The following is a 19,550-nucleotide window of genomic DNA, read 5'->3' on the forward strand; positions in this document are numbered from 1 at the left end:
GAAAAAAAAAAATTACAAAATGTAAAATTATAAATAAATATTCATTTTTATTATTTTAGCTGAGAATAAAGATATCAAAGATTAAATTCCACGGAAAACTAAATGAACTGTTCCGGCATTTGCCCTCTTGTATCAAGGTAAACCGTGGCAAAACCTTGATAAGAACAGCCTTCTTCTTCTTCTTCTTCTTCTTTTTCCTGTTTAGCCTCCGGTAACTACCGTTTAGATAATTCTTCAGAGGATGAATGAGGATGATATGTATGAGTGTAAATGAAGTGTTAGTCTTGTACATTCTCAGTTCGACCGTTCCTGAGATGTGTGGTTAATTGAAACCCAACCACCAAAGAACACCGGCGGTATCCACGATCTAGTATTCAAATCCATGTAAAAATATCTGGCTTTACTAGGACTTGAACGCTGTAACTGATAAGAACAGCCTAACAATGTTTATGTCTACGATACATTATCAGATTTACAGGCTTATAACATAGTAGAAACGACTTATACATTACGATAATATTACAATTTTAATTATAATAAATCTTTATGATTTATAAATTTCTTCCACATCTGATGATATCAATCCTTTTTCCCTGCAAAAATAAATAAAAATTATATAATAATAACAACAATCTACAATCTCTTATCGATAAAATATATCGAAAGGTTTTTACCTGTTACATCCTTCTTTAGGAGAATATAAAAAGAGTGGAGTGAAAAAAACACATTATGTATCACGGTGGTTCATTACAAGTAATGAGTATATTACTTCAATTCTAACGATCGATTATGAATACATTTTTGATAAAATATTAAAAAAGTCTTATATAATATAAGGAAAATTACAATGAATGTAATCGATATGTGGATTAACAGAATAAAAGTTCTTTGAACAATGAACTCAAACATAGAAATTTACAATTATGTAATCTATTCTGATCGGTTCCAGATAAAAATCTAAACAGTATTTTGATCCTGTGTACTGATATTTATCATATATATATTATTATTATTATTATTATGCTTCTACGGCCAACATGGGACCACTTAAGTCAATTTTAGTTGGATCTTTTCTGAGAAAAGCGTGTTTTATTTTACTCTTTCGAGCTGCCCAGTATTTCTTCATCCGTTCAGATCTTGCTTTCTTTTCTTCATCCGTAAACACCCTCTTCGTTGTATTTTGTCTTTTGTTTAAATCTAATGCTTTTATCTTTTAGCTTTGTAATTTTTCCAGTTTTATTCTGTAGGTCGGTCAGGGAAATTCCCAATTCTTTCATATCTTCTCTAATTTCTTTGATCCATCCTACTTCTAGCTTTTGGAACCAGAGCTTTTCAATGATATTTCTTGACAGTCTTGTTTGCGGTGTCCTTATGAGATGACTGAAGAAAGAGATTCTTTTTTTCCGAATAGTATCAGTAACAGGCTCTATTTCTCGATACACCACCTCATTTGGCACAACCCACCATCGGCCTTCTTTTTGGTGTTTTTTATTGATACACGTTCTGACAATTCTCCTCTCTATTTTCAGAATTTTTTCAATTCGGTTTTTCTGAGTGATTTTGAAAAGAGTCTCGCTTCCGTAGGTGACTTCTGGCTGTACTACAGTTTTATAATGTTTAAGTTTTGTTTTAGCAGAAAGGCATTTTTTGTTATATGTTGACCGAGTTAATTTTTGGGATTTAATCATTTTATTTGTCCTGTTTTGCCATGTCACTTTTTCATTTAAATTATAAGTTATTATTTCCCCTAGATATTTAAATTGTTTTACTATTTTAATTTTCTGATCGTTTACTGTTATGTGCTCTATTACCAGAGGATCTATGGCCATTAGATCATATATATATATGTATTTCTGGGTTTTGCAACAAAAAAAAAAACATCAATTATTTTCCAGTTATAAATAAATCAAAAAATTATTGTGATTTAATGAGCAAATATCGTTTACTATGCTTAATTTACAAAATGTATGAACAGAATATTGCCTTTCATACGAGTGACGTAAACAAACAAATCGTTTTGAACTCTAGATGAGGGAGATTAAAATTTAATGAATCAATTTTTATTTTTTAACTAATTTTTCTTCTGCTACCTCTTTAGGCTACCTAATGATGGCATAGAGACCTGCAGTCTGGTCTTTGGAACTGTTGCTAATTGTAATCTTAGTTAGCAGTCAATTTACTGTTAAAGCTAAATATTTAAAACTTATATTTAGGTATAAAATAGATAATAGCGTAGATAGGGCTATTAGTCCCTTAGTCAAATGTATGTAGATTACTCTCGCATCGATTTAAAATACCAAATTTGGCCTTATAATTGGTAAAATAAAATAAAGTTAAACGAAGTCAGGGATGGACTCCCCTTTTATGACTAGACTAATTTACTGTAACAACTCATCTTTTAGCTGCGCGATTACAATTGCGGTCGATGTCTATACACCGTTATGGTCACAAGCAAGAATTTAGCCATCGAAAGTATCTACCTTCACAAAAAATAGACTTGTTGGCTGTAGTTGAATGAATTGACAGATTCCTTGTACATTCAATCCACCAGTATGGCTTACACCATAGGGCTCACCGTTAATGACAGATCATTTTTTTCCTCTTGGCTTTGAAGTTTCAAGATGTTACTTTAGCATCCAAGAAAGTTTATTTAAATGAGTTAATTAAATCTTGTATTCTGATGAGTAAATAATAATAATAATATATTATATACTTTATATACATCGCATCTCTTTTCCGTTAGATTCCAAAATGTGTTTTATAATTATGATACCAAAGAAAGCAGGAGCAGATAAACGTGAAGAATACAGTAAAATTAGCTTAACTAGTCATGCATCAAAAATCTTAACTACAATTCCGTGCATAACAATTGAAAGGACAGTGGAAGAAGTGTTAGGAGAAGACCAGTTTGGTTTCAGGAAAAGTATAGGGACAAGGGAAGCAATTTTAGGGCTGAGATTAACAGTAGAAGGAAGATTAAAGAAAAACAAACCTGCATATGTGGCATTTATAGACTTGGAAAAGGCATTTGATAACGTAGACTGGAATAAAATGTTCAGCATTTTAAAAAATTTAGGTTTTAATTACAGAGATAGAAGAACAATTGCTAACATTTATAGGAACCAAACAGCAACAGTAATAATTGAAGAACATAAGAAAGAAGCCGTAATAAAAAAGGGAGTTCGACAAGGATGTTCCCTATTCCTGTTACTTTTTAATATTTACATAGAACTAGCAGTTAATGATGTTAAAGAACAATTTAGATCCGGAGTAACAGTACAAGGTGAAAAGATAAAGATGCTACGATTTTTTGATGATATGGTAATTAAGGCTGAGATTAAAAAAGATTTAGAAGAAACAATGAACGATTTGGAAGAAGTTTTACGCAAGAACTAGCGCATGAACATAACAAGAGCAAAACAAAAGTAATTAAATGTAGTAGAAATAACAAAGATGGACCACTGAATATAAAAATAGGAAGAGTAAAGATTATGGACGTAGAAGAATTTTGTTATCTGGGAAGTAGAATTACTAAAGTTGGGCAAAGCAGGAGCAATATAAAATGCTGAATAGCACAAGCTAAACGAGCCTTTATTCAGAAATATAATTTGTTTACATCAAAAATTAATTTAAATGTCAGGAAAAGATTTTTGAAAGTATATGTTTGGAGCATAGCTTTATATGGAAGTGAAACTTGGACAATCGGAGTATCTGAGAAGAAAAGGTTAGAAGCTTTTGAAATGTTGTGCTATAGGAGAATGTTAAAAATCAGATGGGTGGATAAAGTGACAAATGAAGAGGTTTTGCGACAAATTGATGAAGAAAGAAGCATTTGGAAAAATTTAATTAAAAGAAGAGACATATATATATAATTTTTTATGACCACATAATAAGAACATTTTGGTCAGCCATTATCAAAGTCTCTTTGATGGGACTGTTTGAGCTTTGCGTTCCTGCCAGTACTTTTTAATAAGTTCTGTTCTTTGTGCCCTTTCTAGTGTTAAAAATGTTCGTGTTGTATGTTTTTCTGGCGAGTGTGAAGCAGGCGTCTTTGTTTTTGATTTTCTTGTTTAATTTTATCTTAATGTGGTGTCTTCTGGTGTAAGACAGTTTCCTTAAGAACCTCTCTTATTTCCTTCTTCCTCCAATTCACCTGCATCCTGTTATGGTGTTTTTCTAGTAGAGATTGTACTATACTAGCTGTCTCAGAAGACTTGAATCTTCTGATTCAAGAAGATTACTACAGTTAAATTTTGGAGTAATAAATTGTAAAGTAATGATACATAAAAAAATTAGCAAAATTTCTCATTTGTTAAAAATAAATATTTTAATAGTCTTATGATTCTGGCCATTTAAAAATATTCTGCTGTTGCTTGGTGTAAGGTATTTCTATGCAATTTATTCAACTTCCACAATAAAAATATATAAATGACATTTAGTATTTATCGTTTTCCATAATTTATTTTAGTGTTCTATTATAATGTTAGTTAATAATAATATACTGAATGTTCAAAAATTTGAACGTATTGAGAATTCAAATTATCTATGTCCTGATTTGTTTGATTTATTAACTGTACATAATTTTTTGTTTTTAATTAAACATTAATGTCTTTTTTCTTTTTCGAAAATATTATGTATTATTTTTAAATTTATCTATTAGGTTAAATCGATTACATTTATTATCAAATTATTGAATTTGTAACAAAATTATTGAAAATAATGAACGGTATAATAAAAAATAATGTTAATTCCTGAATTTAAAAATTATAAAATTCGTTTACAAACATAAAAAATACCTAATTATTAGTCAGAAGTGATCCATTAGTGAAAAAAAACCTTTTGGCATGCCGAAAGGTGGAGGTAGATTTCACCGGTGCTAAGTAAGGGATAAAAAAGATTTCTACCTTAAAGTTAAGAAAAACTTTAAATTTACTTGTACTAGTTTTCCGTGTTCCAAAAAGGGGTAAGTCTGTAATCTTACTCTCTACTCAGCATCATGAGAGGCAAGTGAAGGGTGAAGGACGTGAATACAAATCTGAAATAATACTTTGTTGCAACAAAACTAAAGGTGCCGTAGATAATGGAGATAAAATGACAAGAGAATACAGCCGTGTTAGAGGAACCAGGGGGTGGCCACTAAGACTTTTAATGGAGATGGTAGATATTTCAGCACTGAATGCATAAATTCTGTACACACAAACATTTCCTGAGTGGCAGGAAAATAATCGGAGCCGATGGAAACTTTTCATGACTGAGCTGGCATTTGTTCTTGGCAAAGGCAACATGGAGGAAAGAGCTAGAAATATCAACAGTCTTAATAAGGAAGTAAAAGATGCACTGAAAGCATGCGGTACTGAAATTCAGACAGCAGTAATCCAACCTGAAAGTTCCAAGTTACCATCACAGTGCTGTCAAGATTGCAAGAGAAATGAAGATAGTAAAACACAATTCTATTGTGTAATGTGCAAGAAACTTGTTTGTAATATATACAAAGAAGAAACTGTTATTGTGAAGCGCATGTTATGCAAAAATGTACCTGATAGAACAGTTCAAAAATGTTATTTTGAGGCAAAGCACTAGTTTACTGCAATGACAGCCAAAACGTATACATTTTTAATTTTACAGGTGTCCATTATTGAATTTCTCTTGTGAATGATATAAAATTTATTGTACTTTGCTTCTACATTCAGTTTTTAATACTTTTAATTATTTGAAAAACTGTATTTCAAAACTAAATAAAGCTATTCGTTGAAAATAACAGAATCTAAAAACAAATATTACACTAAATCACAAAGTAGTACTGGGGTAGTCAAAATACTCTGTTTGGTAAAATAAAGGTGTCGAAAAGCTTGGCAATGGGAGGGTTAATTTAGACCGGGTCTAAGCCACGCCATCAGACAGGTGAAAATAAATTACGGTATGTCATATCAAAAAATCTTCTATTTGAAAAGTTATATTTTACAAACCAGAAATAAATACTAGTTAATTTGAGATATGTGCATATTTTTTGTTTCAATTTATTTGAAGTTTGAAGAGATTCTATAGGAATTTTGAAAACTACAAATTCATAATTATTATATAAACATTTAGAGTCGTACATAGCTGGACGATTTCAATTAAGATAAAGATGAAAAAGAACTCTAAATCTAACAAGAATTTCCATTAAAACTAATGGCAATCTTGGACATCTCTTCGTAATGCCAGGCAGAAAAAATGACTGTACTGTTTTTACTGTACAACTATTTTACATAAAACATGAAGAGACTACTTACTTATTTTTAACGGATCACCAAGATCAAGAAGGGTTTCAAAGAAAGCTTTCTCTTTTGCAATACTATTAAAAAATTTTACTGAAAAATAAAACATTTATTTTCTACAAAATGTAAGTAATATTGTACTTACTTATGATCGTAGAACGGTGCACTTGTCTCGTACGAGAACATATAAAATATTAAATAATTTAACTGTAATCTGGTGAAAATTTCATTCTCATCGTTTCAAATTCCTCTGTAAAGTTAATGAACAACAAAAGCTGAAATCATGGCAAACATAACTGTAAATAAAAAAAAAATAAAAATATATATTAAACCCCTTAGCATAAGAGCGACAAAAGTTAATCATTTTATATCAGAATAAATGATATCTTAATATTGTGAAATTTAATAATAGATATCGATCACCTTAATTCATTCTTTCTGACTTCGTCAGGAAGATTATTTATTTATTTATTATTTTATTTTGTGATGATTATTTAAACGTTACAAAAAAAAGTTGTACATTTGGTTTAAACAAACAGAGAATTATATTTACTCTTCCTCATAAAAAAAAAAACAAATTGCTCTCTTCACCGTAATGTTAAAAAAACATTACCATGAATTCCACTACAGAAAAATGGTTTTAATACTGTTGTTTTTTGTGCAATTCAAATAATTTCTCTCCTAGCACTCAATAAAAGTGTTACAGACTTGATTTTACATCAAATTTACTTTGATGTAAAATTTACATTTTAATAGATACACCCCCTCCCTCTTCTAAGTGGTTATATAAAATAAACAATGAAAAAATTCAAATAAAATTTAAAAAACGCAATAATGTTCAATTTAAACAAAAATTTTAACTTTTTAGACTTTTTAACCAAAATTAAATCGAAGGTCAGGGTATTTAGTAATGCAAATTTAAAGAAAACCTGATTAATGAATTATAAAGCCTAAAGTATCTTACCTAATATCTGTTTTTCTTTAGTTTTCTTCTGAATCATCCTCAGGAACAACTCTTTTCATTCCCCAACAGTAATCGGCAAGCATCTTTAGACCATTTTCCCTGGAAGGACGTTTCCATCTCTGACACATCCTAAGAAAAGTGTTCATTGTGCTTATCAGTTAAGTGGAAAAAATTTCAAACATCAATGTAAGATATTTAATTTTCTTTAGACATATTTCTATTTGAAGTCCCTTTCTTGATTAAAATTATTTCCTCTGTTAATTTTATTTCTTCATTTTTTGTAAATCTTGTTTTTTTGTAATAGTTGTCCTTACGTTTGTCCCAATTTTTATTTCATATCATTCTTTTTTCTGGTCTTTATTATCCCATTTTTTCTTTGTTTTCTGTACCTCACCGTACATTTAGACACAACTATATTGTGGTAAGAATCAGTGTCTATTCCTGGATGTAATTTACATTCCATAATTTAATTTGGAAATCTCTCCTAATAATTATAATAGTCTAGGAGATGGATTTCACAAATATATATAAAACTTCTTTTATCAATTTCAAAAAGAAATCCTCTTGACTGCCAGTTTATACACACAGTGCGGTGTTGGGAGTCTTACACATATCACCAGTGGCAGCGACCCAATGGCCCCTAACCACCTCCATGGGTAGGCTATCCCTATCCTGCTCACCATGCGTGCTTTGGCAGAACACATTATCCACGATAATGTAGCCTCCGTTCACAGTGGAACTTCTTCCATTCTACATCTATTCACTTGTGAAGCGACCGGTCTAGTAGGGGTCCGGGGTTCGATCTACAGCACCACAATAAGAGGAGGAGGTCGCTGTCTAGATACAATGTCAGCAACACTATAGATCAGGTCATTGTCGGCCCCAATCCGATGGGTTGGAGAGTCCTGCCCACCTTGACAGTAGTGACGACCCCAAGGGAGCCCTCAACCACTTCCTTGTACAGGCTGTCCCCTCACCATCCGTCATATGAAGGCTAGCCCTCGTGCCATAATTCCTGTGCCATCTTGGTTTTGAGGATACCTTCGACCAAGGCAGCCACTTTTCACCATGATATTTCGCCGGTCAACATCGTCTTCAGCAAATTATCTTCGTCAAGCCTACCAACAGCAGCGAAGCACCAGCTTCTCTTGCTATCACAAGTTTATACTTAGTTAAAAATTCTGAAGGTGCAGTTCTTTAAGTTTTTAATCTTTTTTTCTTTTCCTGTTTAGCCTCCGGTAACTACCGCTTAGATAATTCTTCAGAGGATGAATGAGGATGATATGTATGAGTGTAAATGAAGTGTAGTCTTGTACATTTTCAGTTCGACCATTCCTGAGATGTGTGGTTAATTGAAACCCAACCACTAAAGAACACCAGTATCCACGATCTAGTATTCAAATCCGTGTAAAAATAACCGGCTTTACTAGGACTTGAACGCTGTAACTCTCGACTCCCAAATCAGCTGATTTGGGAAGACGCGTTAACCACTAGACCAACCCGGTGGGTTAAGTTTTTAATCTAGCTCATACTATCTTGACTATTCTTCCTTCGCTTTATTATAAAATTAATACATGTAATAAACCTCTGTCAATCGGATAATGTTTAATTTCCCTTCATATGTGAAATCTGATTTATTTAATTCTATTGGTAAGCTGTAATCAAATCTCACTCGTGTTTTACAGTGGTATTTCAACGTACATTTGAATGAAGTTTTGCATTTTATTGTACGATCAAATGAAAATTATTCTTTTGATCCATTTTTGTCTAAAAATCAACTCCAATGTGGTGTTTGATGCCTGCAGGGTAATTAGACAGTTAGATAGAGTCTGAAGGTAAGCCGAGAGCAAGTCTGGTTCTAGCAGAAAATACCAGGTCTGAGGTATTGCTTGGTGATGGGATAGAGATGAATGAGCAGTGTAGTTTTGTCACGGTTATAAATTCCACAAAGGGAGAAGACTGCAAAGCTCGAGTGTTATCGAGCGTTGCTTAAGATTAACGCGGTGACAAAGCTTGACTTGGCAATCAATGCAGTGGGTAAATGCCTTCTCAGAAGGTTGCCAAGTATGTCGCAAGGAGAGCTGATCAGAGGTACTCTTTCCGGCTGGCGGCAGATAGAGCTGCTAAGCAAACAGCTATGAGTGGAGACAAGGGTAGTGTTCAACAAACGGATATGGTGCAAACCCAAAATAGGACTCTAGTGTGGTTAGAGCAGAGGGACATTCTTATGCGGTTTATCTTTACTAATTTTATATTACTAATTCCATCAAAACATTTTTCTATAATTTGTCTGTCTTCTTGAATAATTTCATTGATCTATGATTTCGCAATTATAACTGAAACTTTGATCGATCATCCATTCCCCCCATGTTAATTATCAAATCAATTTATTTTGAAACATTCAGCCAATTTTAACTTTAAATATTTTTATTAAAATTTTGGCCACTTTCGAACCGTTAAACTCACTTGTAATAATTTTCACGATTAATTACTGTATTAATTATTTAATAAGGTGGTAATAAATTTTAGGTGTTTTTAACCCTTTAAAACATTAATCTTATCACCGAATTTTTTATTCAAAAATGCACTTTCAAGAAGACTTATTGAATAATTATGATAGTTATATAAACAACAGTATTTATTATTAACAGTTTTAACTGTTTACACAGATGCTCCGAACTAATGATTTTATGATTTTGAAAGTAACACAGATCTATTTTCTTTTTTTTCTTTTTGCAATTGTACTGACCGTGGATCGGATCCACTTTTGAAGCATTAGTCAGTCCCCACCCAGTGAGAGGTCGCCACCTATGCAAAACAGCCATACTGACATTATTGGCCACACAATTGCAATTAGTTGCTCAGTGCAATTTCATACACTGAAATAATGTTACACTCCACAATATATGTGTGTGTGTGTGTGTGTGTAGACTACTTAACATACTCCTGAACGTAATTTGTTACATATAAAGACCGAAAATACCCTTTTAGAGAATTGTACATAATATACTAAAAAATACTATGACAAACACATAATATGCAAAAATAAAACAATAAAATTCACAACAATACAACATAACCCCCGACCTGAGTACTCACCTACATAATACATGATTAATAAAACACACAAAATACATACATAAATACCAAAGATGCAACATCAAGCATATACATAAAAATCAATACACTTAATACATACAGAAACTAATGTTGCCCGACTACATATATACAATACTATAAATAATAATGAAATACACAACAATAAAACACAAGCCCCAACCAAAAAAGAGCACTACATCAACTACGACCCATGCAAGGTACTCCTACTTGCTGTCCTGTGCCTCCACACACAATACAACACACAATAGCCTCAACAATGGCAGTTTTACCCCGCCTCGCTACCTCCAAGGCAAGCATCTTAGGGACAACATTCTGACCCTTAACTCCCCAAACTCATCCAGTACTGGGTGCAACATCCTAGCATAACATGTTCTGAGGAGTTAACGACCCCACAATACTGGCATAGGGGAGAAGCTCTTTTCCCACTTCATCCCAGTTAAACAGAGGCACTGTACCTTCCAGAGCTACTTGGGATTGCAGTGAAGCTACTTGAACTTCACTGCAATCCATACTCAGGTGCCCCTCCCGTGCACAGTTATAACACTGCTTACTTAGGTCGACCACAACGAAAGCAGCGCTCCTTCGATGATCTATGGGAGACCCTATGGCAGATCCAGCAGATTTTAACTCTGTGTTTGTCCAGCAAAGCCCCCGCAACGGCCACTGCATAAGAACGACCCTCTGCTCTAACCATTAGAGTAGTCCTACTTTGGGTTGGCACCATATCCACTCATTAAACACTACCCTTGTCTCCACCCATGGCTGTTTGCTTAGCAGCACTATCCGCCATCAGCCGGAAAGAGTACCTCAGATTGGCTCTCCTTACGACATACTCTATAACCTTCCGAAGTCACTTACCCGTCGCATTACCATTTACAAGTCAAGCTTTGTCACCGCGTTAATCTTAAGCAATGCTCAATAACACTCAAGCTTTGCGGAGTCTTCCCTCTTGGGGGAATCTACTACCACGATGAAACTACGCCATTCATTCATTTCCATCCCATCACCAAGCAATAACTCAGGCCTGGTATTCTCTGCTAGAACCAGACTTGCTCTCGGCTTACCTTCAGACTCTTAACTGTCTAAGTACCTTGCAGGTACCAAACATCACCTTAGAGTACCCGCTACTATTTCCATTAAGATCCAACACATGGACCGCATCACTCCCCAGAGCACCGGTGGCATTGGGTTCACTCATGCAAGTAAACCGCTCCTCCCGCCAGAATCTCTTGCACAGGACAACTACTTCCTCCTCGTTGACTCTCTCGATGAGCAACACTCTGCTGGAGCTTTAGGACAATGTCTTTAATTTCCTTCTTAGTTTTGGTGTTCTCTTTTACAAGCAGGGTCAGTCTCCTGACTGCCTTCAACACCTCAGTGTCAGATCCATACCCCATAAGATCCACCATCTTCTTCCCCAGGTGCCGACTCCCGAAATCAATTGGACCATCCTCCTTAGCAGGTGGCTCTGCAGCCTGCCTACAAATGGAAGACCTAGACAGGCTTATACGTGGCCTAAAGCCGTTGTCCTGTAACATTTCACAGCAAAATATCCATCGGTCACATGCAAACAATCGTGATCATGTTGAAGAACCGGCCAATATATTCCACCTGACCTCAACTAAGAAGACATCTATTTAGATGTACTTTTAACTAAAGATGTTTGTCTCTACGTACTGAAAGATTCTTTATTATAATACATTATATTTCTTACTTTTATTTATAATATTTATACAAAGTGTGATGTCAATAACAAAAAATATTAATGTTTGGGTGTTAAGTTTTCTTTTTCTACACCATTCTTTTTTTCTCATGGGATCATTGTTCTGCAGTACACTTCACAATCAGTTGCATATTTTATCAAATCACAAAAGAATTCTTTGATTAGTATAAATAAACTTCATAAAGAAATACTGAATCGATTGTATAAAATATTATAATCCAGTTAATTAAAATTCTGCAAAAAAAAAAAAAAATGTCTTAGTATATTATGAATTTTTAAAAAATAAATTACAGTAATAAACAATCTAAAGGCTCAATCTAAACAAATAAAGGCTCCTGGAATAGACGGAATACCTGTAGAATTACTGCGCAGTGCAGGTGAGGAAGCGATTGATAGATTATACAAACTGGTGTGTAATATTTATGAAAATGGGGAATTTCCATCAGACTTCAAAAAAAGTGTTATATAGTTATGATACCAAAGAAAGCAGGGGCAGATAAATGTGAAGAATACAGAACAATTAGTTTAACTAGTCATGCATCAAAAATCTTAACTAGAATTTTATACAGAAGAATTGAGAGGAGAGTGGAAGAAGTGTTAGGAGAAGACCAATTTGGTTTCAGGAAAAATATAAGGACAAGGGAAGCAATTTTAGGCCTCAGATTAATAGTAGAAGGAAGATTAAAGAAAAACAAACCAACATACTTGGCGTTTATAGTCCTAGAAAAGGCTTTCAATAACGTAGACTGGAATAAAATGTTCAGCATTTTAAAAAAATTAGGGTTCAAATACAGAGATAGAAGAACAATTGCTAACATGTACAGGAACCAAACAGCAACAATAACAATTGAAGAACATAAGAAAGAAGCCCTAATAAGAAAGGGAGTCCGACAAAGATGTTCCCTATCTCCGTTACTTTTTAATCTTTACATGGAACTAGCAGTTAATGATGTTAAAGAACAATTTAGATTCGGAGTAACAGTACAAGGTGAAAAGATAAAGATGCTACGATTTGCCGATGATATAGTAATTCTAGCCGAGAGTAAAAAGGATTTAGAAGAAACAATGAACGGCATAGATGAAGTCCTACGCAAGAACTATCGCATGAAAATAAACAAGAAGAAAACAAAAGTAATGAAATGTAGTAGAAATAACAAAGATGGACCGCTGAATGAGAAAATAGGAGGAGAAAAGTTTATGGAGGTAGAAGAATTTTGTTATTTGGGAAGTAAAATTACTAAAGATGGACGAAGCAGGAGCGATATAAAATGCCGAATAGCCCAAGCTAAACGAGCCTTCAGTAAGAAATATAATTTGTTTACATCAAAAATTAATATAAATGTCAGGAAAAGATTTTTGAAAGTGTATGTTTGGAGTGTCGCTTTATATGGAAGTGAAACTTGGACGATCGGAGTATCTGAGAAGAGAAGATTAGAAGCTTTTGAAATGCGGTGCTATAGGAGAATGTTAAAAATCAGATGGGTGGATAAAGTGACAAACAAAGAGGTATTGCGGCAAATAGATGAAGAAAGAAGCATTTGGAAAAATATAAAGAAAGAGACAGACTTATAGGCCACATATTAAGGCATCCTGGAATAGTCGCTTTAATATTGGAAGGACAGGTAGAAGGGAAAAATTGTGTAGGCAGGCCACGTTTGGAGTATGTAAAACAAATTGTTGGGGATGTAGGATGTAGAGGGTATACTGAAATGAAATGACTAGCACTAGATAGGGAATCTTGGAGAGCTGCATCAAACCAGTCAAATGACTGAAGACAAAAAAAAAAAAATTCTTTGTGTTTGACAATAAGGTCAATGAACTTATAAGGTCAATGAACTATGATTTTTTTTTTTTTGTTGATCGTTTATGTATTAGTGTTAAAAACGTAAAAATCATACTTGATAACTTTTTTGTTTATTTTAAGTTGTAAATACAGTTAGTAAAATTTACATAAATTATTGCTTGTTTTAAGTACTCGAATTATCAGAGAGAGATTTTCTTGTTACAAAATTGTTATTCAAATTAAATATAATCTGAGATTAATGTTTATTAAAACATTAGCGACTGAGATTCGAAGCCGGGACCATCCGGACGACGCAAGATTCCATCTAGGGGATCGGTCGACAAACGGTTTAGTTGATGCTTGTTGAAGTATTAAATAACATTATATTTTAGGTTCTTATAAACATAAAAGGATTACATAAATGTATTAATGTAAGTCGCTTATAGATTCTAACGCAACATTGTTGAATGTATCTGGACGTCTTATTTTTATTATTACAACCTTAAATATAATAGAGTTAATTACAAGTTTTACATATTAATTTTTTTACCCCTTAATGTTGTATTTCATTTTAGAAATAAGTTTATAACATTTTATCGTATTAAAAAACATGTTGGCTTCTAAATCTGCCGGTGTCGGGTTTGATTCTGGGCAAAAATTTTTTTTTTTTTTAATATCTCATTAATTTCATTTACCGCAAATTCTTCGCTCGTTAAAATACACGTGTAGGATATTACGAGGTCGAATTGTAAATAAAACTGGAGAAATTTTATCTGTTATGTATTATTAGAATTTTTTTTTTTTTTGTAAATTACTTTACAAAACGGATAAACCTTATCGTAATATTTTTAATAAGTTTATTAAAATTAAGAGAGATTAATTATTATTTTAAATAAAATTTAATAAACATAAAATAATCGACAAATCTTGATTTAATTTAATTATATTAAACGTCTATATAAGAAATATGGATATTAATTTTGTTACTCGACGACAACAATACACACACGTACGCACGCACACATGTAAGCAAGTTTACATCGCGTGATACTGTACTGTCCGACGGTAGCCAATCAGAACGAAGAAAGCCACCTGTGGTTTCTTCATTCCCCCTCCCTCCAACCTACATCATCGTATAGTCACAGACAGACAGATGTTTTTACTTATATTACGTCATCCTAAAAAAATTAAACGAAAAAAGAATTACCTCTAAAAGTCTTCTGTCAGCCTATGACCGTTACAGTTTTATAAATTATCGTTATATTTTATCATTGGCTATCGACCTTTTTTTTTAAAGCATTTATTACTATAAAGAATTTACTTATTACTTTTATTTAATTTAATTTTTTTATTAAACACTTCGCTTTTATCATAATTTAATTTTTTTTAAATCTAGCACAAATTATGTATTACAGTAAATAAAGAACAATTAGTTTAACTAGTCATGCATCAAAAATCTTAACTAGAATTTTATACAGAAGAATTGAGAGGAGAGGGGAAGAAGTGTTAGGAGAAGACCGATTTGGTTTCAGGAAAAGTATAGGGACAAGGGAAGCAATTTTAGGCCTCAGATTAATAGTAGAAGGAAAATTAAAGAAAAACAAACCGACATACTTGGCGTTTATAGACCTAGAAAAGGCTTTCAATAACGTAGACAGGAATAAAATGTTCAGCATTTTAAAAAAATTAGGGTTCAAATACAGAGATAGAAGAACAATTGCTAACATGTACAGGAACCAAACAGCAACAGTAGCAATTGAAGAACATAAGAAAGAAGCCATAATAAGAAAGGGAGTCCGACAAGGATGTTCTCTATCTCCGTTACTTTTTAATCTTTACATGGAACTAGCAGTTAATGATGTTAAAGAACAATTTCGATTCGGAGTAACAGTACAAGGTGAAAAGATAAAGATGCTACGATTTGCTGATGATATAGTAATTCTAGCCGAGAGTAAAAAGGATTTAGAAGAAACAATGAACGGCATAGATGAAGTCCTACGCAAGAACTATCGCGTGAAAATGAACAAGAACAAAACAAAAGTAATGAAATGTAGTAGAAATAACAAAGATGGACCACTGAATGTGAAAATAGGAGGAGAAAAGATTATGGAGGTAGAAGAATTTTGTTATTTGGGAAGTAGAATTAAAGATGGACGAAGCAGGAGCGATATAAAATGCCGAATAGCACAAGCTAAACGAACCTTTAGTAAGAAATATAATTTGTTTACATCAAAAATTAATTTAAATGTCAGGAAAAGATTTTTGAAAGTGTATGTTTGGAGCGTCGCTTTATATGGAAGTGAAACTTGGACGATCGGAGTATCTGAGAAGAAAAGATTAGAAGCTTTTGAAATGCGGTGTTATAGGTGAATGTTAAAAATCAGACGGGTGGATAAAGCGACAAATGAAGAGGTATTGCGGCAAATAGATGAAGAAAGAAGCATTTGGAAAAATATAGTTAAAAGAAGAGACAGACTTATAGGCCACATACTAAGGCATCCTGGAATAGTCGCTTTAATTTTGGAAGGACAGGTAGAAGGGAAAAATTGTGTAGGCAGGCCACGTTTGGAATATGTAAAACAAATTGTTAGGGATGTAGGATGTAGAGGGTATACTGAAATGAAACGACTAGCACTAGATAGGGAATCTTGGAGAGCTGCATCAAACCAGTCAAATGACTGAAGACAAAAAGAAAAAAAATTATGAGGAAATGTTTTGGTACAAGTAGAATGACGGATAGAATTTGTAATGAAAAACTAAAGCGGTTGTGACATCTTAAAAAAATTTAACGCGGGAAGTTAAGCTAATAAATAATTCAAGCAAAACAGAAAAGAAAAGCAACAGACGTAGAGGGATAATTGGAGAAATGCGGCAATGCAAAAAATTATTTCAAATATAAACAGATGAAGTAAGTACTGTGTTCCAAAATTATTACTTTAAAAAGAATTAAAGTTAAATAATCCAGTTTTGCTTGTGTTTTTTTCCATCTAGTTTATTGGAAAAATAATACTGTTAAATTAAATTTTATTATACTATATCTCAAGATGATCTAAATCCAGTTATATTTTAGCCATTTAATATTTGTTTTTTATTAGACTCAGACTGAGTTTCCCTAGAGAATACCCGCCGTTAACTGAATCCTAACAAAAACAGTAAATTATTAACATTGAAAAAATTTTAATCTATTTAAAATTGCCTAACTCTTCACTAGATCTGAAGCTTTATACCATCCAGTGGATGAATTCTGTCTTTATAGCTGCTGAAAAATACAGTTGAAAATAGGTTAGAATAAGTGGCAATATCTGTAATAGTAAATGTTAAAATATTTAATATCGATATTTTAATATTTATTAAAACTAATCGAGCTAATCTTCAAACTTAGTTAAATAAACTGGTTTTATTTGAAACAATTTCACAATTAAAATAACAAAATACCACCTTTTACTATTTACAATAATTTTTAAACTTTTTACATTTTCATTTTACTTTTTTTTTTTGTCTTCAGTCATTTGACTGGTTTGATGCAGCTCTCCAAGATTCCCTATCTAGTGCTAGTCGTTTCATTTCAGTATACCCTCTACATCCTACATCCCTAACAATTTGTTTTACATATTCCAAATGTGGCCTGCCTACACAATTTTTCCCTTCTACCTGTCCTTCCAAAATTAAAGCGACTATTCCAGGATGCCTTAGTATGTGGCCTATAAGTCTGTCTGTTCTTTGAACTATATTTTTCCAAACGCTTCTTTCTTCATCTATTTGCCGCAATACCTCTTCATTTGTCACTTGTCATTTTTCATTTGTCAAAAGAGACAGTAATATTATTTTTCACTCAAGATGCAATGTAGTACAATTAGTTATCGTATCTAACTTCGCACGGGCGCTGCTCATTGTTCAAACCTGAAGAACATTTACGCCTAATCATATCTCGGATAAATATAACGATAAAAAATAATACAACTTAAGTACAATTTATTATTATTATTTAATTTCTAAGAAATGAAAATAATAAAAAAAATTACAAAGATTCCAAAAAAAATTTTATGCATAAGATACTACTAGTTGAGGCAATCATTAATTTTACAAGTTTAATTCATTTTTAGTAAAATGCCTATAATATTTTTACTACTTCCAAATTACTTTCCTATGATCTATATTTTTATAAACAGCAGCCCGAGAGTGTAAATGCAGAAATTTATTTATTTATTTTTTTTTAATAGTAAAATTATAATATATTGATTCGTTATTAAATTAAAAAAAAAATAGATAATAAAAATTTTACCAAAATATTAAAAATTATTATTTTTATTCATCTTCTATGTAAACGTATTGAATACGAAAAAACGCAACGCGGCGATTTGTCTGATGCCAAGCTCGGCGGCTACGGGACCACAACGGAAGAAGTGGCAACGTAACAGTTTAAATGTTACAATAGTAAATCAGTTTAAATGGCAACAGCGTCTGTCCATCACATCATATACAAGCTTCCTATTACGAATGGTATTGTCATACGTTTCATGTTTTTTATTTACCTCACTCATAGCCTCTCCCCTTCCCACACTACGGCAATGACCTTGATAGACATATTCAATAATTACTATTTTTAAACAAAAAAATTATAATGAAAAATTATTCCATCTAAAATTTCATTCACCATCAGTAATTTTTTAACAATAGACAGTAGAGTATTATATATGTTATCTAATATTAAATTATTTTTGTTATTTTTAAAACTTATTATCAATCTTACGGAAATTATAAGTACATAAAATATTACACAGAAAAACTTTTCACTTAAAATGAGATTTTCACTTATTTAATTACGTCTAATAATCAGTCTTCCTAAGAAAACTACTGAAATTAATTTAAGATAATGCAATTCTAATTGAAAATAAAAATTAAAGGATTTTTTGTGAAAAAAAATTATTAATAACATTTAAAAAATACATTTATAATAAATTATATTGAAAGTAACACCGTATTGAATGTGACTGATAAAAGCACATGTTTAGCATACGACAAGCCCCATCTAAATTTTGGAAACGTGATCTTTAGTGAACAGAAGGTAAAGAAAAAATCCCGCATTATTTACTTCGAAACCCATCCCATACCCGTTCAGAGATTTAATTAATTTTTTATTTTAACTTGAAAATAGTTTTTTTGTATTCCTCTAAAGTTATGGTACTCTTTCGATTAAAAACTTCAGATTTTCTCTATGAAGCCTCGCTGATGTACTTGTGTCATACAGGAAATATCTGATCTGGACACCACATGACTTCTTTGTACGCCTATTAAATTACATATACATATTTTTTTTTAAATGAAAATTACATAAAATCTTACTTCATGAATAACTTCTGATTTTTTTCATATATATATATATTTTGTTATTAATGAATTATTATTATTTATTTATTGTTTTTTATTTTTATTTATTTTTTGTCTTCAGTCATTTGACTGGTTTGATGCAGCTCTCCAAGATTCCCTATCTAGTGCTAGTCGTTTCATTTCAGTATACCCTCTACATCCTACATCCCTAACAATTTGTTTTACATATTCCAAACGTGGCCTGCCTACACAATTTTTCCCTTCTACCTGTCCTTCCAATATTAAAGCGACTATTCCAGGATGCATTAGTATGTGGCCTATAAGTCTGTCTCTTCTTTTAACTATATTTTTCCAAATGCTTCTTTCTTCATCTAT

The 19,550-nt window shown here is 32.3% G+C and overlaps 1 long non-coding RNA gene across 8 annotated transcripts in view; it reads left to right on the forward strand.

Annotated features, from left to right (window-relative positions):
• Positions 1-19,550, forward strand: part of LOC142332178 (uncharacterized) — an 85,140-nt gene that overhangs the window by 12,203 nt on the left and 53,387 nt on the right. The window contains exon 2 of one of the 8 annotated variants that reach the window (XR_012758204.1): positions 7,243-7,378. The exons of the other annotated variants lie outside the window; for them this stretch is intronic. This is a non-coding gene — a long non-coding RNA (uncharacterized LOC142332178). The remainder of the gene's footprint in view (positions 1-7,242; positions 7,379-19,550) is intronic. 8 annotated transcript variants of the gene reach the window in all.

The sequence above is a fragment of the Lycorma delicatula genome, chromosome 11, assembly GCF_047948215.1.
Source record: "Lycorma delicatula isolate Av1 chromosome 11, ASM4794821v1, whole genome shotgun sequence".
Lineage (NCBI taxonomy): Eukaryota > Metazoa > Arthropoda > Insecta > Hemiptera > Fulgoridae > Lycorma > Lycorma delicatula.